General features: G+C 40.1%; 1 protein-coding gene across 3 annotated transcripts in view; it reads right to left on the bottom strand.

The window, feature by feature from the left end:
• M1AP (meiosis 1 associated protein) overlaps positions 1–24877 on the bottom strand; it is a 95802-nt gene that overhangs the window by 29290 nt on the left and 41635 nt on the right. The window lies entirely within an intron of this gene.

Here is a 24877-nt window from a genome sequence, read left to right as displayed (position 1 = left end):
TTCCAGTGAATATTCAGGACTGATTTCCCTCAGGATGGACTGGTTGGATCTCCTTGCAGTCCAAGAGACTCTTAAGAGTCTTCTCTAATACTACAGTCCAAAAGCATCAATTCTCCAGCACTCAGCTTTCTTTATGGTCCAACTCTCATATCCACAATGCAAGTTAAATAGTTAGTTAATGAGGTCTTCAATTTTATGTTATTGTTTCACAGTGAAAATGTATTCAATTATTTCCTCTGTTATAAAACATAAATTTTAAAAGACTAAAAGAGAAAAGATGAATTATAAGCTCCACCTTCTGATACAGAATTAAACAAGTTTGCCATTGGTGTATCTCACAAGTGTGATTAGCAGCCAAGAAGCCAGGGATGGGCTGGTGGAGTGTGATTTGATTCCCAATCTGAATGAATGGGACTAGGTAGGCGGGGTGATGAGACTTTGATGGTCTATTTCCTTATTTAGGCAACACTAGCTCAGGAATTGGGATCTGGATCTGGACATAAAGTTTGTCAGTAGAAGCCAAATATAAGGTGACAGAGGAAGCACAGAGAGAGGAAATGAGACAAGAGCTGGAAAGAAACTGAAGAGGAACCTGGCTTTTTTTGCCTTACCGTGAGGGACTCTCAGAAATACTTTTACAAAGGGCCTAAGAAAAGTCAGTCGCTCCAATGAATTAACTTCTATGTATGACTCATGGACCCCAAGGAGAACGCTGGTTTATTTCTAGAACGACATTCCTGAGGACAAGTCTGCAGAGGTGGCAGACTCTCCACACGGAACAAAGGGCTTCAGTCCAACGTGTTGGCACCCACACGGGGAAAGTGTGGTGAGACTTAAGTGACTTCATGTCATATTTATCGACTTATTATGTGGCTGAAAATGGGCACCAAATGCATTTCTCTTTGACCCAGTATAATTAAAACTTTACCACTGGTTACGCTCGCCTTCTGAGGTGGACCATATTCTGCCTATGGGATGTGAATCTCTCTAAATAAACTTGCTTTCACTTAAAAAAAAAACTTCTACAATCTTCTGTGAATAGTTATGAGGATTCATTAGCTAATGAACTCATTGCATCAAGCAATAATATTAATTATGTACTACATAAAAGGTGAAATACTATATAAAGATATATGATACTCTTTACCTTAATGAATTTATAAAGCAACATTATTCTTGACCATTTCTCCTTAAACTCTCGTCTACTCCACTATGTTTTCAGGTACTACAGTGATAAATATGAAGTCATCATCAAATAAATGCTCCTCATAAGTGAGGAGAAATGTTCTTTTTAATAATGGGAAATTTATTGTGTCATAAGAAAAAGAAGAAGTAATTTTTCTGAGTCTGGACTTCAACTTGAGTAATAAGTAGGGAAATGACTGAACAGCTTCTCTTCAAAGAAGCAAAACAGTTATTAAAGTATAAGGAGGCAGATACAGAACTAAATAAATGAAGTAGAAAAAAGGATCTTAAAGAGTAGAGCAGATGATACTGCTTTGAGTTCAAACAACAGAATTTTGGAGAAGGCAAGTGTTTCTTTTTTTCTCCCCAGTGAAATGGTAAAAGATTAGAAAATTCCTACCATGGGTATGGGGACAGAGCAAAGTATCTCCCCATTAAGAATCTGGAAATAAGAAAAATAGGGGTTTCCTCAGATAGTTAAAAAATAAAGTCAATACAGAGTGATGAGGTCAATGAAAAACAGTCACTTTAAAAAGAATGGCTTATAGACCAAAGCAAGATTTGGCTGGAGCCTATGGATGGTACGGGCTCATCCAAGGAATGAATGATCCATTAGAAGGAGAGAGGGTTGACCAGAAATGGAGCACGGAGAAAGGGAGGAACAGCGGCAGATGCTGGCCTCCATCAGCCAAGCATAGCTCAGAGGAGAGGGCGTGCTAGCTCAGTGAGGAGCCCCAGCGGCAGGAAGGCAGGATGCATCTGTCAAGCTTCTGCTCTTCTTGGTTATAGTGGTTATGGCCCTTCCTCTAAAATATTCTGGCCAACAACTTTAGTCTTGAGCTTGATCAGGCGAGTCTATCTCTGAGAGGATGTTGATAAGATCAACTTTCTGACCCTGTAAAGCTGAAGAAGCAAGTCTGAAACATGGCACCTCTGAAGGAAAATGCCAATCTTCCCTGCAGACACACCGTCAATGTTGCTAAGTTCTTTCCAACTTCTTTTTGTTTTGTAATTGAAAGTTTGTACCTTTTACTCTCCCTCAGCTATTTCTCTGCTCTCCTTACTATACTTCCTGTTTATTCCCTATATCTACACCTCTGTTTCTGTTTAGTTATGTTTGTTCATTTGTTTTGTTGTTTAGAGTCTACATATAAGTGAAATCTGAAAGTATTTGTCTTTCTCATTTCACTTAGAAAATAGCTTCTACGTCCACCCACGTTGCTGCAAATGGCAAGATTGACTTCTTCTTCTTCTTTTTTTTTTTTTTTACTATGGCTGAGTAATAGTCCATAAGGAATATTCCACATCTTCTTTATCCATTCATCTATTGATGGGCACTTAGGTTTCTTTCATATCTAGGCTACTGTAAATAATGCTACAATAAACATAGGGATGCATATATCTTTTAAAATGAGTGTTTTTTCTTCAAATAAACATCCAGGAGTGGAACTGATGGATCATATGGCAGTTCTATTTTTAACTTTTTGAGGAAACTCCATATTGTTCTTCACAGTGGCTGGACCAATTTGCATTCCACTAACAGTGCATGAGAGTTCCCCTTTCTCCACATTCTTGTCAACATTTGTTATTTGTTGTCTTTTTGATGATAGCCATTCTGACAGGTGTCCAGTGATTGTGGTGATTTGCATTTCTCTGATGATTAGTGATGCTGAGCATCTTTTCATGTGCCTGTTGACAGAGCATGTCTTCTTTGGAAAAATGTCTTTTTAGGCCCCTTACCCATTTTTAAATTGGGTTGTTTGTTTTTTGATGTTGAGTTGTATAGGTTCTATGTATATTTTGAATATTAATCCTTTTTTAGATATATCATTTGCAAAAGGCAGTAGGCTGCCTTTTCTTTTTGTCAATTGTTTCCTTCACTGTGCAAAACCTTTTCGGTTTGCTGTAGTCCCATTTGTTTATTTTCACTTTGCTTCCCTTGCCCGAGTAGACATATCCCCCAAAATATTGCTAAGATTGATACTGAAGAGTTCACTGCCTGTGTTTTATTCTAGAAGTTTTATGGTTTCAGATCTTACATTTAATATTTTAATCCATTTTGAGCTTATTTTTGTATATGGTGTGAGAGTTCTTTCCAACTTAACCTATAGGTTCTTCAGAGAGCCACTGAGTAGAGCTTCTTCCTTTGAAACAGTTCTCAGTAATCGCCAGAGAGCTATGCTTCAGGTTTGAGGGGACCTTCTCAGAAACAGTCACATTATCCAAGCTAAACAGTAATATGGAAACCAGAACACTTTAGAGGGGGAACTTCTTTTCCATATTCTCTGTCACTGGTCAAGGCATTCATTTGTTTGTGCCTGAATTATAGCAGTAGCCTCTTAGCTGCCCCATCAAACTCCATTCTTTCCCCTCTGGTACTTTTTACTACCAATTAATTTTTCTGAAACAGTTTCACCAGATCCTTCCTTTGCTAAGGAGCACATACTGCCTTTCTGCTGTCAGCTTCTTTATCCTCTTCACTCATTCTGAACCATTTGTTACTACTCATTATTCCTCAAATACTCCCATGTGCATGTGCTCAAGTGGCCAAGTCGTGTCTGACTCTTTGTGACCCTATGGACTACACAGCCCACCAGACTTCTTTGTCCATGGGATTTTCTAGGCAAGAATACTGGAGTGGGTTGCCATTTCCTTCTCCAGGGCATCTTCCCGACCCAGGGATTGAACCCATGTTTCCTGCGTTGGCAGGCAGACCTTTTTTTTTAACCACTGAGCCACCAAGGAAGCCCTTTCATACATTCCTCCTTTTTTCCACTTGTTGAGAGCCTATCAACACCCCTGCCCCTCCATCCTCCAGCTTAGTAGCTTGCATAGAGCTGAAGTTCAGCAAATGCCTATTCCTCAGCTCTTATTACTTTTTCCTGTAACTCTTCTGCTTCAACTAAATTAGTCTCCTTGCCATGTTATTTCCTTCCTTAGTGCTTTTTCAATCTATGGCCTGCAATTTCTCCAGAATTCAATTCAGACTGACTTTTTCTAGGAAGTTATTAATTATGGGCTTAATTATGGGCTTCCCAAGGTGGCACTAGTGGTAAAGAACCCACCTGCCAATGCAGGAGACATAAGAGAGGCAGGTTCGATCCCTGGGTTGGGATGATTCTCTGGAGAAGAAAATGGCAACCCACTCCAGTGTTCTTGCCTGGAGAATCCCATGGACAGAGGAGCCTGGCAGGCGGCTCCTGCCATGGTCCATATGGTCTCAGGGTTGGACACAACTGAAGCGACTTAGCATGCAGGCACATGTTTAATTATATCCTCCCTATCTGACTTTAATCAGTAGCCCCTGAGCATCTGTGGGCTTCGTTTGGTGGAATGTAGTAGAAAGACAGGGTTTGAATTGTGGCTTGAAAGTTGTTAGCTATGTTACTTTGGCACAGTGGGGAAAGCACAGCCTATTTCATAGTTACAGGATGCATAAGAAATGAGATGATTACCTATGAATGGCATATGGCAGAGCCAACAAATGGAATTTTCTTCCTTTTCTCTCATCAACAAAATGAGTTGCTCTTACAGGAAAAGAAGATACTTTCCTTTTTAAAAAGTATTTTTCCCTCTACTTGCTTATCTTGGTGACTTTCTCCTTGCCACCAACAAACATAAGAACATCAACACTTGGTATTGTGTTCTTTATAAATACAACTAAATGTACTAAACCTGGGGAATGGGGAGGAGACTTCTCAGATGACAATCAGCTCTCATACTTACTGGTGAGCAGGGTAGTCAGTGGGACTGGTCCTACTGAGGTTATGAACTAAAAGTTTACTGGAGTCAACGCGTGGCTCTCATGCACCCGCTCTGGCTCTGAGTTGTTTGGGTGTTCCTGAAGACCTGGTCTGTTGCAGAGTAGCGGTAGCCAGCATTTTCATTCAGTTTTTAGACTTACTCTGCCACCCTGTGGCCATAAGCAGTGATATCCTTCACTGAGCTAAGTTCTGGAAGAGCCACAATAATGGGAAAGACTAAGAAAACCTATGAGTGCTGAAGAATTGATGCTTTTGAACTGTGGTGTTGGAGAAGACTCTTGAGAGTCCCTTGGACTGCAAGGAGATCCAACCAGTCCATCCTAAAGGAAATCAGTCCTGAATATTCATTGGAAAGACTGATGCTGAGGCTGAAACTCCAATACTTTGGCCTCCTGATGCAAAGAACTGAGTCATTTGAAGAGACCCTGATGCTGGGAAAGATTGAAGGTGGGAGGAGAGGGGACAACAGAGGATGAGATGGTTGGATGGCATCACCAACTCAATAGACATGAATTTGAGTAAACTCCAGGAGTTGGTGATGGACAGGGAGGCCTGGCATGCTGCAGTCCATGGGATCTCAAAGAGTTGGACACGACTGAGCGACTGAACTGAACTGAAGAAAACCTAAGAGTAATAAGGTAATGCCTAAAGCAATGCTTCTCAGAAGTCAACCCTAAAATAGGGTTACAAAATTGAAATGTGTTTAAAAGGGGAGAATTTAATACTTTAACACACACCTAGAATGTCTAAAGAAGAGGCCCAGGAAAATTGTGCTCCTGGCCAGTCCTGCACAACCTCCCCATTCCCACAAAGGTCTTGACCTATATGAAAATTCTATTTCTTTCTGAATGACTATGATGTTACCTGTCCTTTGGTGTCATGGATGCGCTTCAAGGGTTCTGGGAACCCTTGAAATTGAATACAACTCAGTTTGTAAGAGCATAGGTGTATTTTGGTCGGGGTGGAGGAGATGGTTAGGTCCTTCGCTTTTATTAGATTCTCAGAAGAGCTCTGTGACCCTCAAAATGTCAAGAACTGCTACAGAAACTATGTAATCATGGTACCTTAGCTTTCTGGGTCAGTTTACAATCAGTGCTATCTACTCTGTGAATACAGGAGTGGCTTTAGGATGCTAACAACTAGGATAAGTAATCAGAGCAGACAGTTTGCTCAGGAATAACTGTTCATGTTCATTCAACCACAGTTTTTAAGTCAATAACTGCAAGGGGATAGTCTCTAACACATCACAATGTTAGGGGCAGTCCAGCTTGTCTTTCTGAACTTATAAGCCTCATTTGTGGTGGTAATGATTGAGCCCTGGGAAAAAGGAAAAGCCTGTTGAAAGGAGGTGGTGGGGTTAAGGCAGTGTGTCCTCTGTAGAGAAGTGAGCATAGCACTGACCAAGTGGTGATCATCTTCTTAGGATCCCTGTCTATTAGAGGGGTTAAAACATCAGTAGAAGTGTAATGAGACAGAGAAAATTCATTTCTCGGAACTAGTCTCAGGGAGAATACTACTGCCATTCATTCATTCATTCACTTATTTAATTTGTCATTCAAATGATTATTAGTACCTTCCATGACCTAGGCACTGCTTGGGGTCAACAATGAAAGAGACAAATTCTTTGCTTTTATGGTGTTCCATTCTAGTGGGAGAACAGACAATAACAAACACACAAAATGGAAAGCAATTACAGATAATAATGGGTAACTTGGAAGAAAAATAAATCAGGATATTTGTGTGTGTCTGTGAACTTTTCTCTTGGTTGGCCAGGGAAGAAGCATGCTCTAAGAAGATAACAGCTGAGCAGAGACTTGAACCAAGTGAAGGAGGGAGTCATGAAAACATCTATGGAAAGACTGTTCCTTACAGAGGAGTCAGCAAGGTCAAAGGTCTTAAAGTGAGAATGACCTTGGTATATTGGAGGACTAGCAAGAAGGCTAAAGCAGAAAAAGGGAGGAAGTGAGGACAGGCAGGTAAGCAGCTGAGGTGAAGGATGAGATCTCCTCAAAGGAACACACTCATGTAACAACAGGTAGTCACTACACCTGTTTCTAAGAAGGGTGGGTTCCATTATTGCAAGCCTTGACTCTGCTTAGGGAAGAAGTGTGCAAGACTGGGGCAGAAGAGAACCCGTACTCCTTTCCCTTTACTTCTTTATAGCTCTTGGCTCCTAAACAATTGTTGAATTAGTATTCTGAAGACACTTGTTTGAAGGTGTGCCAAACTGCTAGCTTGTGTGAGATACCCATGTCTCAGTCCAGGCTTCCCACACATACTTTCCTGTCCTGTGGTAGTAATGGGCAGTGTTCGAAAAATGAGAGAGGAATCTGGGAGTCCCGTAAGCTGAACTCAAGCAGAGACCCCTCAGCTTGTAGTGGACATGCCTCTTTTCCAGCCCTAGTCAGTTACCCAGAGAGTTTTACAATGGAAGGTCAAGCTGGTGCAGCCTAAGGTGGGCTAAAATAAAAAGGAGGCTCGAGTGTTAACTAAAGAATGTAATACTAATGATTCACAATGGATGATTTACATTATTAGAGATAAAATAGGGACGTATGGGCATCTCTAGCTCTGAGACATGCCTTAATATAATTCCCAATGTAAAATTTCAGCCCTTAGTAAGTAGATGAATTAGAAAAAAGAAATGTTTCCAGAGCAATTACTTTGGCTGGGAGAGCAATCTTTTCAGAATTGTTCCTAAGGGTGCAGAAGCCTGTGACTGGTTGTAGGGACTTCCCAATGGGAGAAGCTGCATGGGATCCTCACACATCTGGAGCCGTGGGAGCAACACCCCGTGACAGGAGTTGACAATATTCCCTGCCATCCAATCCTCTTTTTTTTTTTTTTTCCCGAGCCACATGGCTTTCTAGTTCCTGACCAGAAGTCAGGAAGCACAGAGTCCCATCCAATCCTGCTTTGAGATGCCTGACTTGCCCTGCCCTGGCCAGCCCCAGTAGAGAGATCTTGTAGATGCAATAAAGAGGGTCTTGGTTATAGACGGGTATCTGCATGCCTGTGGATACCAGATGTAGCACCTTACCCACCTCTATAGACCTAGCATTAGCACAGGGTCTGGAATACAACAGGGAGCTCGGCAAATGCTTCACTGCACAAATAATCATGGCCAATATGCTCCTAACTTCCTCGTGATCTTAGACCACTTCTCTCTAAGTTCAATTTCTTCATCTATAAAGTGGATGATGATAACACCTAGGCTTAGGGTTCATTTAAGTATCAAATGATGATACTGGAAAGCACTTTGTAGACTTAAAAGCATAACTAAACTATAAAGGCTGAAACAGCAGAAAGCTGCCTCCCAGCTGTCTGCACATGAACATTTAGTTACATTTCTTTCCTCTTTTCTTGGTGACATTTTTGTCTTCAATAATCATATTATATCATACTTATACGATTCAATTTGTAAGAAAACATATTTTATCTTTGGGTCTCAATTAGCTCTATTTTCATTTTACTGAGAAAAAAATTACGACTCACATGCAAAAGGGGTTGATCACTACTGACTGAGACATACCAAGATCTAAAGCACAGTTTGACTTGGGAAACACAAGACTTAGAAGGTATTTAAAAAAAGAATTCCTTTTCTGCACAAATTTACGTATTCTATAAACTAAAAGCATTTAATGTAAATTGCAATGCAAATTAGAAAATTGGATTGGGAAGAAGTGTTTTCAAAGGCACTGCGGTGCTGGAGGAGAGCAGGGGAATGGTTATTTAGGAAAAGGAGGAAGTGGGATTAAGATGACATTAAATCTATTGGTGTGGCCCTGATGCCAATGCAGTAGACACGAGATTGATCTCTGGGTTGGGAAGATCCCCTGGAGAAGGAAATGGTATGGCCCTGAGAACTCAGACCAAGGAGCTTTGCCTTCTTAATGCCCAAGCAAGCTAAGAGAAAGATCTACTCTGAGGTGAAAATAAAAGTTGGAGGAACCAAGAAAGACTGTAAGACTTACTGGGGACTTAGGTAGAGTCAGGAAATGTTTTAAAAAAAAAGGGACAGAAACTACAGAAAGTCCTAAAACATATCCCAAACAACAGCAATAAAAATCTAAATAACAGTTTTGTAATCCTCTATACATGTATGCATTTTTACATTATTAGAGGTATATCTTCAGGGTATTAGATTTTTAGAAGTGAGAGTCGTGAGTCAAAGAAAATGCCTAAAAAAAAAAAAGCAAACACCTAAGTAGTTTTGTTAGATACTGCCAATTATTGTTCAGTGGCTAAGTCGTGCGTGTCCAGCTGTTTGTGATTCCATGGACTGCAGTATGTCAGGCTTCCCTGTCCTTCACTATCTCCCAGAGTTTCCTCAAACTCATGTGCATTGTGTCTATGATGCCATCCAACCATCTCATCCTCTGTTGCCCCCTTCTCCTCCTGCCCTCAATCTTTCCCCGCATCAGAGTTTTTTCCAATGGGTTGTACCATTGTATAGTCTACCAGCATTGAATGAAAATGTAGCGTCACCCACAGAATGTGTTGTCATACTTTTTTTTGTTGTTGTTGTCATACTTTTTAACTTTTGTCCATTTAAAGGTGGGAAATGGTATGTTGGTATAGTCTTAGTTTTCATTTCTGTAGTCAAGGCTATGGTTTTTCCTGTGGTCATGTATGGATGTGAGAGTTGGACTGTGAAGAAGGCTGAGCACCGAAAAATTGATGCTTTTTTTTTTTTTTTTTTGTTTCTTTCTTTTTTTTTTTTCTTTTTTGAATTGATGCTTTTGAACTGTGGTGTTGGAGAAGACTCTTGAGAGTCCCTTGGACTGCAAGGAGATCCAACCAGTCCATTCTAAAGGTGATCAGCCCTGGGATTTCTTTGGAAGGACTGATGTTGAAGCTGAAACTCCAGTACTTTGGCCACCTCATGCGAAGAGTTGACTCATTGGAAAAGACTCTGATGCTGGGAGGGATTGGGGGCAGGAGGAGAAGGGGACGACAGAGGATGAGATGGCTGGATGGCATCACTGACTCGATGGACGTGAGTGTGAGTGAACTCTGGGAGTTGGTGATGGACAGGGAGGCCTGGCGTGCTGCGATTCATGGGGTCGCAAAGAGTCAGACACGACTGAGTGACTAAACTGAACTGAACTATGATTGAAATTGAGCATATTTTTATGTGTTTAAGGATCATTAAAATTTTTTTTATTAATTAAAAAATTATCTGTATATGTCTTTTGTTCATTTTTCTATAGGGTTTTTGGTCTCTCCCCACCCTTGATTTTTAAGTATTCTTTATATATTAGAGATATTTGTCCTTTTCCCCCCAAGATATAAATTACAAATACTTTCTCCTAGTTTTTCAGTTGTCTTTTTAAAATAACTGATTAATTAATTTTTTATTTTTGGCTGCATTGGGTCTTTGTTGCTTTTCCTGGCTGTCTCCAGCTGTGTGGAGCAGGGGCTACTCTTCGCTGTGGAGCACAGGCTCTATGGCGCATAGGTTTCAGTAGTTGTGTCTCAAGGGCTCAGTAGTTGTGGCTTGTGGGCTCTAGAGCGTGGGCTTAGAAGTTGTGGCGCACAGGCTGAGCTGCTCCAAGGCATGTGGAATCTTCCTAGACCAGGGACTGAACCCATGTCCCCTGCATTGGCAAGCGGATTCTTACACATTACGCAACCAGGAAAGTCCCAGTTGTCTTTTCAATTTTGTTTATGGTGATCTTTGCCATGCCTAAAGATTTTAATTTTTACATAGTGAATTTTTATGTAGTTAAATAAATTATTGTACCTGGATTTTGAGTCATAGGTAGAAAATCTTTCCCTATGCTGTGATTATAAAGAAATTCACCAGGGTTTTCTTTACCGACTTTTAAAATATCATTCTTAACATTAATGTCCCTGGTCCATTTAGAATATTTTCTAGATAGCTAACCACTTGTCCCAGACCACTTTTTGAACCATCTGTGCTCTAGTGATTTGTCATCTTCATCCTATACTAATTTATATATGTACTTGTGTCTATTTTTGACTGCAATCAATCTTTTTTTTTTTTTTTACCCATTGGAATGGTTTTCAGTTTTATTGGAAGTCCCTTTGGGGAATCAGTCTTTGTACTGTGCTAACTATGCTCTAGTGTTGGGTATACAATAGGTGTGATTTCAGGTAGAGAAGTAGCCAGACTGTACTAAGACTGAGTGGGAGCAGTCAAGTCATCTGCCAAGTAAAGCAGGGCTGTGTTTATTTCTGAGTGTCAGTGGATGCGGGGGAAAGAACAGGAGGAAAGAAGGGTTGGAATTTAATCAGAATAAGTTAAGTCATAATTTCCTAAATATAGAGAGAGATGATGAAGAACTTGACCCTATTAATCTAAATAGAAGATGGAAGAGGAGGTAAAAAGAAGGAACCAAACTGCTGAGAGTGATAAGGGTCTTCCAATCTAATACCTGACGAACTCATCTTCCTGTCAATAACAGCTTTAAACTCTGGATAATATTAGAAGACAAAACAAAATAACTACCTGAGGTCTCTTGAGACTGAACAAAGATAGATTTGTGAGAAGAGTTGAAACTTACAATAAGTGATCAGCAAGAAACGAGTTTCCCATTTTTTTGTACCTTTGTCTTACAGGTAGCCTCCATCACAGCAGTGTGGGGTCAACTAAAGCTTCAGTGCCAAGGCCTCTGTCTTTCACTAGCATTCCCAGGGGAAGCAGCCTGGCGCAACCAGAGCCTCTGGTGAGTGAGGAAGAAATCCACAGAGGGAGAAAGCCAGGGTCAGAGAGTCCAGATACCTCGCTGACCCCAGGTGGGGCAATCTGAAAGCAGTGCCTAGTTTAAGCTTAAAGAATGAAACTGAGATTTGAGTGAGGGGCCTACTGCAGGTCATGAAATGTTGCAGTTTGAGTCTAACAAAGCTAACTGCTAAAACAAACACTTTTCAGGGTAATATAATAGATTCCAGAGTCTATACAACATACAGAAAAGACAATCCAAATGTTTTTGGCATACAAAGAATCAGAAATGTGACCCAATTTCAGAGGAAAATAGAGTCAAACTCAAGATGACAAAGATGTTACAGTTATCAGACAAGGACTTTAAAGCAGCAAAATTAAAATTATGGTCATAAGGAATGGAAAATATGTTCAATATGAATGAAAAGATAGGAAATATCAATGGAGAAATAGAAAATATCAAAAAGTACCAAATGGAAATTTTAGAACTGAAAAGTATACTATCTGAAACGAAAACTCCCCACATGAGCCTAATGGCAGAAGGGAGATGAGAGATGAGAATCAGTGAATTTAAAGACAGGTCAACAGAGATTATCTGATTTGAAGAAGAGAAAGAAAAGAGTTTGGACAAAATGAAACAAACAAGCAGAAAACCACAGAGCTTTAGGGAACTGTGGAACAATTTTAAAAGGTTTAACATGTGGGTAATTGGAGTATCAGAGGAGTGAGGAGAGGGAATGAGACAGAAAAGAAAAATTTGAAGAAATAATGGTTACAAATTTCTCAAATTGGATTAAGGATATAAAGTTACACATTAAAGAAGCTCAGTTAACCCAAACAAGAAATCTGTGCCCAGTCACATCATTATAAAACTGCTTAAAAACACACATAAAGAGAAAATTCTTGAAAGCATCCAGAAAATCGATCCTTTACATAAAGTAGAAGGTGATTTAAGGACTGTGACTTTTATTGAGCAACCCTGGAAAGCAGGAAGACAATGGAGCAATATCTTTAATGTGCTGAAAGAAAAAAGAATCCTGTCAACCCTTAAGTCTGTGCATAATAAAAACATCCTTCAAGAATGAAAGTGAAATTTACATTTTCAGATAACAGCTAAGAGCAGTTGTCATGACCAGAAACAAGCTACAGGAAGTATTAAAGTTCTTTGACCTGAAGGAAATGATACCTAAGGGAAAGCTGGATCTTTAGGAATAAGTGAAGAACACTGGAAACAGTAAATATAAAAACTATTTTTCTCTCAGTTTCTATAATATACACATGGTTGTTTAAAGCAAAAACTTATAATATTGCCTTGTGAAGTTTATAATGTAGATTTAACACACATGACAACTGTAACAAAAAGACAATGTGTATATGTGTGTGTATGCAGGGGGATAAATGGACCCACATAGTTGCAAAGTTTGTTTAATATCCATGACATAGTACTGTATTAATTCTTAGTAGGCTGTAAACAAGTTAAAATATATTTTAATCCCCACAAGGTTTCTATTTTATGTGAGGTACTGTAATCTTGAGGTTTCTGCGTTTTATGTGAAGTGTTCTATATTGACTCTAAGTAGACTTTCAAAAGTTAAGAATGTATAATGTAATCCCTACAGAAGCCACTAAAAGTAATGCAAGGAAATATAGCTAAATTATAATAGATAAGACTGAATTCTGAATATGTTTGCTAATCCAGAAGAAAGCAGGAAAACAGGGAAAAGATGAACAAAAACCAGAGAGGACAAACAAAAAAATAAAATGACAGACAGACCTAAATCCAACAATGTCAATATTTATGGTAAATGTTAATGGAGTGTATACCCCCAAAAAAAGCAGAGAATAGCATAATAGGTAGAAAGCAAGACCCAATTATTTTCTGTCTATAAAAGATAAACTTTAAGTATAAAGACACAAACGGGTTGAAAGTAAGTGGATGGAAAAAGATTAACCATAAATATGGTAAGACTCATGAAAACTAAAAACATATGCCCACACAAAGATATGTATACAGATATTTTGTAGAAACTTTAGTAACTACAGTCAAAAACTAGAAACAACTGAACATCCATTAACAGGAAAATGGTTAAACAATATGTGGCATAATCATATAATGCTGCTTAGAAATAAAAAGAAACTAATAACTACTTGTTGATATAAACAACATAAATGAATCTCAAAATCTAATGAAAAAGTCAGACAAAAGATTGTACACCATTTATATGATCCTATTTATAGCAAATACAAACTAATCTACAGACAAAAACCAGATCAGCGGTATACATGAGGGATGGAGTGTAAAGGGGCAAGAAGAATCTTTTGGGGTTGATGGAAGTGATCTGTATCTTGATTGTGGTGATGATTTGTGGGCATACACAAATGTCAAAACTCACTGGCTTGTACAGTTTGGATGAAATTTGTGCTGTGCTTAGTCGCTCAGTCGTGTCCAACTCTTTGCCACCCCATGGAATGTAGCCTGCCACGCTCCTCTGTCCTTGAGGATTCTCCAGGCGAGAATACTGGAGTGGGTTGCCATGCCCTCCTCCAGGGGATCTTCTCAATACACGGATCGAACCCAGGTCTCCTGCATTGCAGGCTGATTCTTTACATCTGAGCTACCAGGGAAGTCCATGAATACTGAAGTGGGTAGTCTATCCCTTCTCCAGGGGATCTTCCCAACCCAGGAATTGAACCAGAGTCTCCTGCATTGCAGGTGGATTCTTTACCATCTGAGCTACTGGAGAAGTGGGAATGAAACTTTTAGTATGCAAATTATTCTTCAAAAGAGGTAAGGAAAAAATTAAAAGACCTAATTTTCAAATAACTTTAGGTTTTCTACTGAACTCTAAAAAAATTCTTCAATTTTTAAGAAGAGAAGAGGTGTCATTTTATAAATTTAATAAATGTCTCTGTGTTAAAAATCTTTAGATAGTAAAAGAATAGTGGTTCTAATTTAGTCTTAATGCCACAGGGAAATGACTTCAATATAATTTTCAAAGACAAATTCAACTGATTGCTGCATTTTCTGATGTATTTTTAAGGATACCGAAAAGAGAAAAAAATCAGTAAGTAGAATTCTGACAACTGTACTGAAGCATGAATCATAGAAAAGTTTTTTTTTTTTTTTCTGGAATCCTTTAGGAAGCAATGAATCTTTATGTTATATGTTTGGGCTGTTAACATTTGGTGTTTCCTGAGAACACATATGGATAAAATAGCTTGACATCAATCCCTGGCAAAGACTAGGAGGAAATACTAAACAGATGGTTTGTGAGCACTTAGAAAAGAAACCTGATACTCTTGTGGTTCCAAGGCTGAGAAATGGAGGCCGGTTGACAGCATCATTAAGATGATTTGTAACTGGTTGAAAGACGTACATACCCAAAGAATGCTTACATACCCAGACTGCTGTTAACATGGATGACACCCTCTGGATGCCAAAATGCATTGATCACAGTGGCTGTTTTAGTTTTGTCGTATTGATTACTTAGTCATTCTTTGGAAAGCTACTATAAAAATTTTATTACATGCAAATGAATATAGGCACCACATATTTAAGCTATGAAGCATAACAGCAAAATGAACACTCATGAAGCCTTTAACTTAAGATGTCGATCAACAATGCTAGTAAGGTATCTATATGCTTTGCTCTGATCTTCTCTAAGGGAAACACTGCTATGCTGAATTTTTAAAAATCTTATCTTTCCTTTTAAAGCTAGTTTTATTAAATACTTTATGATTTTAGTTTTGCTTGAGCTTTATAAAGAGGTGTCTTATTGTCTACATTCTTGGTTATCTGCTTTTTTCCTCAGTATTGAAAAGATCTGTCAACACTGTTGTAGGTAGCTGTGGTTCATTCATTTCCATAACTGTATGATATTCTACTTTGTGAATATATGTTGTAATGGTAAAAGAATCTGCCTGCCAATGCAGGAGGCATAGGTTTGATCCCTTGATCGAGAAGATACCCTGGAGAAGGGAATGGCAACCCACTCTAGTATTCTTACCTGGTAAATCCCATGGACAGACAGCCTGGCAGGCTACAGTCCACGGAGTTGCAGAGTCAGACACCACTGAGCAACTGAGCATGCACACACATTTATTCATGAGTCATTCAACGGACATTTGAGTACTCTAATTTTTGGCTTTTTAAATAATGTCAATATTCATGTTCTTGTACATGTCTTCAACTGCACATTTATAACAAGTTTTTCTGGAGACATTCTCCTAGGGATGGAACTGCTAGGTTGTAGGGTATTATGGATGTTACTTTATAACAAAATGACAATTTGTGAAACAATTACATTTTTCCTGTCAGTATATAAGAGTTTCCATGCTCTGCTATTGCTAACACTCTTGTGAGACTTGTTAATTTTTTGCAATCTAGTGGGTATAAGATGGGATATCATTGTTTTAATTCGTGTTTCCCTGGTTATTAATGATGGTGAGAATTTTTCTTATGTTTATTTTTCATGAGATTTCCTCTTCTGTGACATACTTGTTCAGACTTTGTTTATTTAAAAATTAGATAGTCTTTTTTTTAAAAATCAAGTTTCAGGCATTCCGTATTCTAGATACCAACTCATTATTGGTCATATGGGTTATAAATATAGTTATGACATGTCATTATTTTCTTTATGGTGTTTCTGATGAATAGAAATTCTTAATTTTGAAGTAATCAATACCATAAAATATCAATCTTTTACTTTATGCTTAGCAAATTTATTCTTCCTCCTCCTTAACTTTGGTGATAAAATTTTCTCCTGTATTTTCCTGCAAATTTTTCAAGTTTTAACTTTCATATTTAAGTCTTTAATCTATTTAAAATATAGTATTGTAAATGGAGCCTGGTAGGCTGCAGTCCATGGGGTTGCGAAGAGTTGGACACAACTGAGTGACTTCACTTTCACTTTTCACTTTCATACATTGGAGGAGGAAATGGCAACCCACTCCAGTGTTCTTGCCTGGAGAATCCCAGGGACAGGGGAGCCTGGTGGGCTGCTGTCTATGGGGTTGCACAGAGTCGGACACGACTGAAGTGACTTAGCAGAAGCAGCAGGGATCAAATTTCATTTTTTCCCATATGGAATGTTTACAGTTTCAGTATAATTTAATGACTAGATCCATTCTTTCTTATTGCTTTGTCACGTCAACTTAGCCACATATTAAGTTTTCATATAATGTGGCTGTCTGTTTTTGGGTTCTCTCATCTGTTCTAAACTGGACATTTGTCTTTCCCTGTAGAAATACAACACCATCTTAATTAGAACAGCCTTATATTAATAATCATCTTAATATCAGGCAAGGGAAACCTTTAGCTTTAATATTTATCTTCAGTTCAGTTCAGTCGCTCAGTCGTGTCCGACTCTTTGTAATCCTATGAACTGCAGCATGCCAGGACTCTCTGTCCATCACCAATTCCCGGAGTTTACTCAAACTCATGTCTATTGAGTCGGTGATGGCATCTAACCATCTCATCCTCTGTCGTCCCCTTCTCCTTCTGCCCTCAATCTTTCCCAGCATCAGGGTCTTTTCAAATGAGTCAGCTCTTCGCATCAGGTGGCCAAAGTATTGGAGTTTCAGCTTCAACATCAGTTCTTCCAATGAACACCCAGGACTGATCTCCTTTAGGATAGAGTGGTTGGATCTCCTTGCATTCCAAGGGACTCACAAGAGTCTTCTCCAACACCACAATTCAAAAACATCAATTCTTCAGCGCTCAGCTTTCTTTATAATCCAACTCTCACATCCATACATGACCACAGGAAAAACCATAGCCTTGACTAGACAGACCTTTGTTGGCAAAGCAATGTCTCTGCTTTTTAATATGCTATCTAGGTTGGTCATAACTTTTCTTCCAAGGAGTAAATGTCTTTTAATTTCATGGCTGCAATCACCATCTGCAGTGATTTTGGAGCCCCCCAAATTAAGTCAGCCACTGTTTCCCCTGTTTCCCCAACTATTTGTCATGAAGTGATGGGACCGAATGCCACCATCTTTGTTTTCTGAATGTTGAGCTTTAAGCCAACTTTTTCACTCTCCTCTTTCATTTTCATCAAGAGGCTTTTTAGTTCCTCTTCATTTTCTGCCATAAGGGTGGTGTCATCTGCATATCTGAGGTTATTGATATTTCTCCCGGCAATCTTGATTCCAGCTTGTGCTTCTTCCAGCTCAGCATTTCTCATGATGTACTCTGCATATAAGTTAAATAAGCAAGGTGACAATATACAGCCTTGATGTACTCCTTTTCCTATTTGGAACCAGTCTGTTGTTCCGTGTCTGGTTCTAACTGTTGCTTCCTGACCTGCATACAGGTTTCTCAAGAGGCAGGTCAGGTGGTCTGGTATTCCCATCTCTTTCAGAATTTTCCACAGTTTATTGTGATCCACACAGTCAAAGGCTTTGCCATAGTCAATAAAGCAGAAATAGATGTTTTTCTGGAACTCTCTTGCTTTTTTGAAGATCCAGCGGATATTGGCAATTTGATCTCTGGTTCCTCTGCCTTTTCTAAAATCAGCTTGAACATCTGGAAGTTCACGTTTCACGTATTGCTGAAGCCTGGCTTGGAGAATTTTGAGCATTACTTTACTAGCGTGTGAGATGAGTGCAATTGTGCGGTAGTTTGAACATTCTTTGTCATTGCCTTTCTTTGGGATTGGAATGAAGACTGACCTTTTCCAGTCCTGTGGCCACTGCTGAGTTTTCCAAATTTGCTGGCATATTGAGTGCAGCACTTCCATAGCATCATCTTTTAGGATTTGAAATAGCTCAACTGGAATTCCATCACCTTTTAAATATATATATTAGGATTAGCTTGTAAGTTCATCAAAAAATTCTGATAGCATTTTGATTGGAATTGCATTGATAGATCAATTTGGGGAGAACTGAATCCTTATGATATTGAATGTTTCTATCCATTAACATGCTCCACTTAGTTATATCTTCTTTAAGGTGCCATCAGTAAAGCTTTCAACTTTTCCCGATAACTATTCTATGCATCTTTTGTTAAACTTTATTTCCAAATACTTTATTCTTTTATTCTTGTAAAAGGTATTTATTTAAAAATGGAAGTCTAAGAGTTTGTTTCTAATTATAGAAATGCTACTGACTTTGTATGTTTGTCTTACATCTGGGCTTCCGCACTGGCTCAGACGGTGAAGAACCACCTGCAGTGCGAAAGACTTGGATTCGATCCCTCGGTTGGGAAGATCCCCTGGAGGAGGGCATGGCAACCCACTCCAGTATTTTTACCTGGAGAATCCTCAGGGAGCCCGGCGAGCTATAGTCCATGGGTATGTCCAACCACCTTGTTACACTCTTACTAATTTTTCCATAGAATCTTTTGGTTATTAATGTAGCCAATTAAGTATGTTTCAGACAAAAATAGTTTTGTTTCTTTCTTTCCAATCTTCACATTTTTTTAGTATTTTTCTTATTTTGCTAGTCTATGACAACTGCATGTGTGTGTGCTTTAGTTGTGTCCAACTGTGCACTATAGCCTGCCAGGCTCCTCTGTCCATGGGATTCTCCAGGCAGGACTCCTGGAATGGGCTGCCATACCCTTCTCCAGGGGATCTTCCCTACTCAGGGATTGAACACGTCTCTACGTCTTACGCATTGGCAGGCGGGTTCTTTATCATTAGCACCATCTGGGAAACCACTATGATTAACTATGCTGAATCAAAGCAGTAACGGGGCCCCCATGTCTTATTCCTGATTTTTGAAGGCAATCTTTCTGGGCAGAGTATTCTTGGTTATAGTTTTTTCCTTTTCATCACTTTAAATATATTGTGCCACCCGGTTTTAGCCTGAAGAGTTTCTGCTGAAAAATCAGCTGATAGCCATATGGAAGCTTCTTTGTGTGTTATTTGTTGCTTTTCCCTTAATCCTTTTTAATGTTCTCTATTTTTAATTTTCTATTTTAATTCCCATGAAGTGATGGGCATCCAGTCCCATCACTTCATTGGAAATAGATGGGGAAACAGTGGAAACAGTGTCAGACTTTATTTTTCTGGGCTCCAAAATCACTGCAGATGGTGACTGCAGCCATGAAATTAAAAGACGCTTACTCCTTGGAAGGAAAGTTATGACCAACCTAGATAGCATATTCAAAAGCAGAAACATTACTTTGCCAACAAAGGTTCATCTAGTCAAGGCTATGGTTTTTCCTGTGGTCATGTATGGATGTGAGAGTTGGATTGTGAAGAAGGCTGAGCGCTGAAGAATTGATGCTTTTGAAGACTCTTGAGAGTCCCTTGGACTGCAAGGAGATCCAACCAGTCCATTCTAAAGGAGATCAGCCCTGGGATTTCTTTGGAAGGAATGATGCTAAAGCTGAAACTCCAGTACTTTGCCACCTCGTGCGAAGAGTTGACTCATTGGAAAAGACTCTGATGCTGGGAGGGATTGGGGGCAAGAGGAGAAGGGGATGACAGAGGATGAGATGGCTGGATGGCATCACTGACTCGATGGATGTGAGTCTGAGTGAACTCTGGGAGTTGGTGATGGACAGGGAGGCCTGGCATGCTGTGATTCATGGGGTCGCAAAGAGTCGGACACGACTAAGCGACTGATCTGATCTGATTTTTAATTTTTGTCATTTTAATTATATGTGTCTTGGTGTGTTCCTCTATGGATTAATCTTGTATGGGACTCTCTACTTCCTGGACTTTGGGTGACTGTTTCCTTTCCCAGGTTAGGGAAGTTTTCAGCTATTATGGTTTGAAATATATTCTCAGCCCTTTTTCCTCTCTTCTCCTTCTGGGACCACTATAGTGCAAATATTAGTGTGCCTGATATTGCACCAGAGGTCTTTCAAACTGTCCTTTTCAATCTTTCAAACTTTCTTTTCAACCTTTTTTCTGTTCAGTGGCAGTGATTCCCACTACCCCGTCTTCCAGATTACCGATTCATTCCTCTGAAACACTCAGTCTACTATTGATTCCTCCTAGTGTATTTTTCATTTCAGTTATTGTATTGTTCATCTGTTTGGTTGTTCTTTATATTTTCTAACTCTTTGTTAAAAACTTCCAACTTCTTTCTCCGTACGTCCATTCTTTTCCTGAATTCTTTGATCGTATTTAAAAAAAAACAAACAACTCTGAACTCTCTCTTGGGTAGATTGCCTATCTTTACTTCACTTAGTTCTTCTGGGATTTTATTGTGCTCCTTTGTCTGGAACATGTTCCTGCATTGCCTCATTTTATTTAAGCTGTTGTTTGTACTTTTATGTATATAGTAGGTTACTTTTCTTGGCCCTGGAGAAGTGGCCTTCTGTTGGAGATATTCTATGCGTCCCCTCAGTGCACATCCCTCTTGTTACCCAAGTTATATGCTTGCGGGGTTCCCTCCATGAGGGGTCCTTCTGTTGTGGTGGGCTGACTGTGTGAGCATTCTGGTAGGCTAAGTTAGCCCCTAGCCAGGTCGGTTGCCAGGCCTTGCCTTGTGTGGATGCTGCTAGGTGCTGGTTAGCAGAGCCTGGTCACAAGGTGGCTAACTGCAGAACCCCCGGGGGCCTGGGGCTAGTGCTGGCTCTCTGGTGGCTAGAGTCAGGGCCCAGAAGACTCCAGGGCTGGTGCCTGCACACTGGTGGATGGAGCCAGGTCTGGGGTTAGTGCTGGACTATGGCAAGGCAGAGCTGGGTCCTGGAGTCCAGCTGCTGAGCCCAGGGATCCCAGAGTTGGTATCAGATTGCTGGGGTCAGAGCAGGGGAGACATTTCTAATACTGTTGGGTATGGGGTCTAGAGTGTCCAAAAGCTTGTGCTGGCCTACTAGTAGACAGGGCCAGGGCCCAGTTGATCCTAGGGTAAGGTGTGGCCTGCTGTGGGTGGGCTGGGTCTGCAGTCTGCAGAATTGTGGTGTTTTTGCCTTTAGTGTCTGCCCTCTGTGGGTGAGGCTGGTCTAGAGGCTACTGCAAGCTTCCTGGAGGATAGGGCAGGTGCTTGCTCACTGGTCAGCTGAGCTGGGTCTTGGGCCTCTGGTGGACAGGGTTGTGTCTAGAGGCATATCTAGAGGCAGCTGTGGGCTCAGGAAGTCTCTAGGCAGCCTGTTTGCTGATTGGTGAGGCTATGTCCCCACCCAGTTAGCTGTTTGGTCTGAGATGTACCAGAATTGGTGCCAAGTTGTTGGGTGGGGCCAGGTCTTGGTGTGAATGAGCTAGGAGGAAGACACCACCATGGTGCCTGCCTGGACCAGTGTCTGTACAGTAGAAAGCTCCTAAATATGGCTGCTGCCAGTGCTTATGTCCCCAGGGTGAGTGGCAGTCACCCCCCATCTCTCTGGGAGACTCCAAGACTGGCAGCTAGGTCTAGCCCAGGCTTTTATTAAATTACTATTTTTGCCTTGGGTCCAGGTGTGTGTGAGATTTTTGTGTGTGTCCTTTAAGAATGAAGTCTCTATTTCCCTCAGTCCTTGGGAGTCCTGAAATTAAGCCCTGCTAACCTGCAAAGCCAGAGGAACTAAACTGCATCTTGATGAAAGTGAAAGAGAAGAGTGAAAAAGTTGGCTTAAAACTCAACATTCAAAAAACGAAGATAATGGCATCCAGTCCCATCACTTCATGACAAATACATGGGGAAACAATGGAAACAGTGACAGACTTTATTTTCTTGGGCTCCAAAATCACTGCAGATTGTGACTGCAGCCATGAAATTAAAAGATGCTTACTCCTTGGAAGAAAAGGTATGACAAACCTAGACAGCATATTAAAAAGCAGAGACACTACTTTGCCAACCAAGGTCTGTCTAGTCAAAGCTATGGTTTTTCCAGTAGTCATGTATGGATGTGAGTTGGACCATAAAGAAAGCTGAGCACTGAAGAATTGATGCTTTTGAATTGTGGTGTTGGTGAAGGCTCTTGAGAGTCCCTTGGACTGCAAGGAGATCAAACTAGTCGATCCTAAAGGAAATCAGTCCTGAATATTCATTGGAAGGACTGATGCTGAAGCTGAAGCTCCAATACTTTAGCCACCTGATTCGAAGAAGTGACTCATTAGAAAAGATCCTGATGCTGGGAAAGACTGAAGGCAGGAGGAGCAGGGGATTACAGAGGATGAGATGGTTGGATGGCATCACCAACTGTATGGACATGAGTTTGAGCAAGCTCTGGGCATAGGTGATGGACAGGGAAGCCTGGTGTGCTGCAGTCCATGTGGTCACAAAGAGTTGGCCACAACTGAGCGACTGAACTGAACTGAACTGAACTGAACCTGCAAAACCAGGTGCTCTGTGGCTTATATTTCTGGTGCAGCCCAGGCTGGGGAGCCTGATATGGGGCTTAGAACTCTCACTCCTGTGGAAGAACCTCTGCAATATAATTATTCTCTATTTTGTGGGTTGCTCACCCAGTGTGTATGAGACTTGATTACATGGCAAGTCTGTCCCTCCTACCATCTGATTGTGGTCTATTCTTTATGTCTTTAATTGTAGAAGACCTTTTCTGGTAGGTTCTGGTCTTTTTCATTGATGGCTACTCTACAGATAGTTGTGATTTTGTTGTGCTTGCAAGAGGAGGTGAGCTCAGGGTCTTTCTATTCTGCCATCTCAGCCACTTTCCCCGCCCTCGCCTTTTCCTCTGTGTTTAGTCTAGTTTCACTTGTTCACAGGGTGCTTCATGCAGAGGCATGAAGGTAATCTTTCCAACATTTCACCAGTAAGGACTGCATTGTAGATTTTTGATGGAAACATTATTGCCAAGTTACAGAAGTTATTTTCTATCCCCGGTTTACTAAGATTTTTTCCTTAAATGATGAATGGATGTTTATTTTATCATATGTTTTTTTCCTGTGTCTATTAAGATAACATAATTTTTACATTTGTTTATGTGGTAAATTATATTTATACGTTTTTTTCCCTTTTTACTGAAGTATAGTTTCCCAGGTGGCATCAGTGGTAAAGAATCTGCCTGCCAGTGCAGGAGACACAAGAAATGCGGGTTTGATCTCTGGGTTGGGAAGATCCCTTGGAGTAAGAAATGGCAACCCACTTCATATTCTTGCTTGGAAAATTTCATGGACAGAGGAGCCTGGTGGGCTATAGTCCTTGGGGGTCACAAAGAGTTGGATACAACTGAGCACACAAGCACACACATAATTGACTTACAATGTTATATTCATTTCAGGTTTATAATATAGTCATTCAATATTTTTCTAGATTATATTCTATTTAAAGTCATTAAAAAATATTGGTTATTTCCCTGTGCTGGACATTATATCCTTGTACTTTTATAATGGTAGTTTGTACCTCTTAATCCTTTTCCCCTATCTTCCATCCCCCTCAAGCCCTCTCCCCATTGGTAACCACTAATTTGTTCTCTGTATAAGTCTGTTTCTGTTTTATTATATTATGCACTTATTTTTTTAGATTTCACATATAAGTGCTGCCGCTGCTGCTGCAAAGTCGCTTCAGTCGTGTCCGACTCTGTGCGACCCTGTAGACGGCAGCCCACCAGGCTCCTTCATCCCTGGGATTCTCCAGGCAAGAATACTGGAGTGGGTTGCCATTTCCTTCTCCAATATAAGTGCTAATGTACAGTATTTGTCTTTGTCTGACTTACTTCACCAAGCATAATATCTTCTAGGTCCATCCATGTTGTGCAAATGCAAAATTTCAATCATTTTTATGGCTGAGTAATATTCCATTGTATATACATACCACATCTCCTTTATCCATTCATTTGGTGATGGACACAAATTGCTTCCATAAGCAACTTTTGAAAATAATGCTGCTATGAAGATTGGGGTGCATACATCTTTTAAAATTAGTGTTTTTGTGTTCTTCAGATGTATACCCAGGAGTGGAATAGCTGGATCATATGGTAATTTTATTTTTAATTTTTTTATTAAGGTACAGTTAATTTACAATGTTGTGTTAGGTTTTTTTTTTTTTTTGGAAGAAATAGAATGGTGGCTTTTATTCTCAGCTGATGGAGAGGGGAACACAGTATGCTCCTGCCTCAAGAACTGTGCCCCTAAGGCAAGTGCTCGCAGTCAGTAGTAGGTGATGAGAGAACAAAGGTGAGAGGATCTTGATTTCTTCCTCTTGCATTGTTTCAGAGACAGTCATAAACTGGTGTCAGTAACCCAGTAACTGCATCTGGCAGTTTGGTGGCTCTGAGACCTTCTTTCTGACATGTAACTACAAGGGGAAGGCTGTTGTAAAGGTAAACACCAGATAGGGGATGTATTTAGCATAGAGTCAAGTGAAGTGTAGCTCTGCAGAGTTAGGGGGCAGAAAAGCAAAC

This window comes from Bos javanicus, chromosome 11 (genome assembly GCF_032452875.1).
Source record: "Bos javanicus breed banteng chromosome 11, ARS-OSU_banteng_1.0, whole genome shotgun sequence".
In the NCBI taxonomy this organism is placed as follows: Eukaryota; Metazoa; Chordata; class Mammalia; order Artiodactyla; family Bovidae; genus Bos; species Bos javanicus.
The sequence above is the reverse complement of the archived record's forward strand: the minus strand, read 5'-3'. Positions and strand labels throughout refer to the sequence as shown.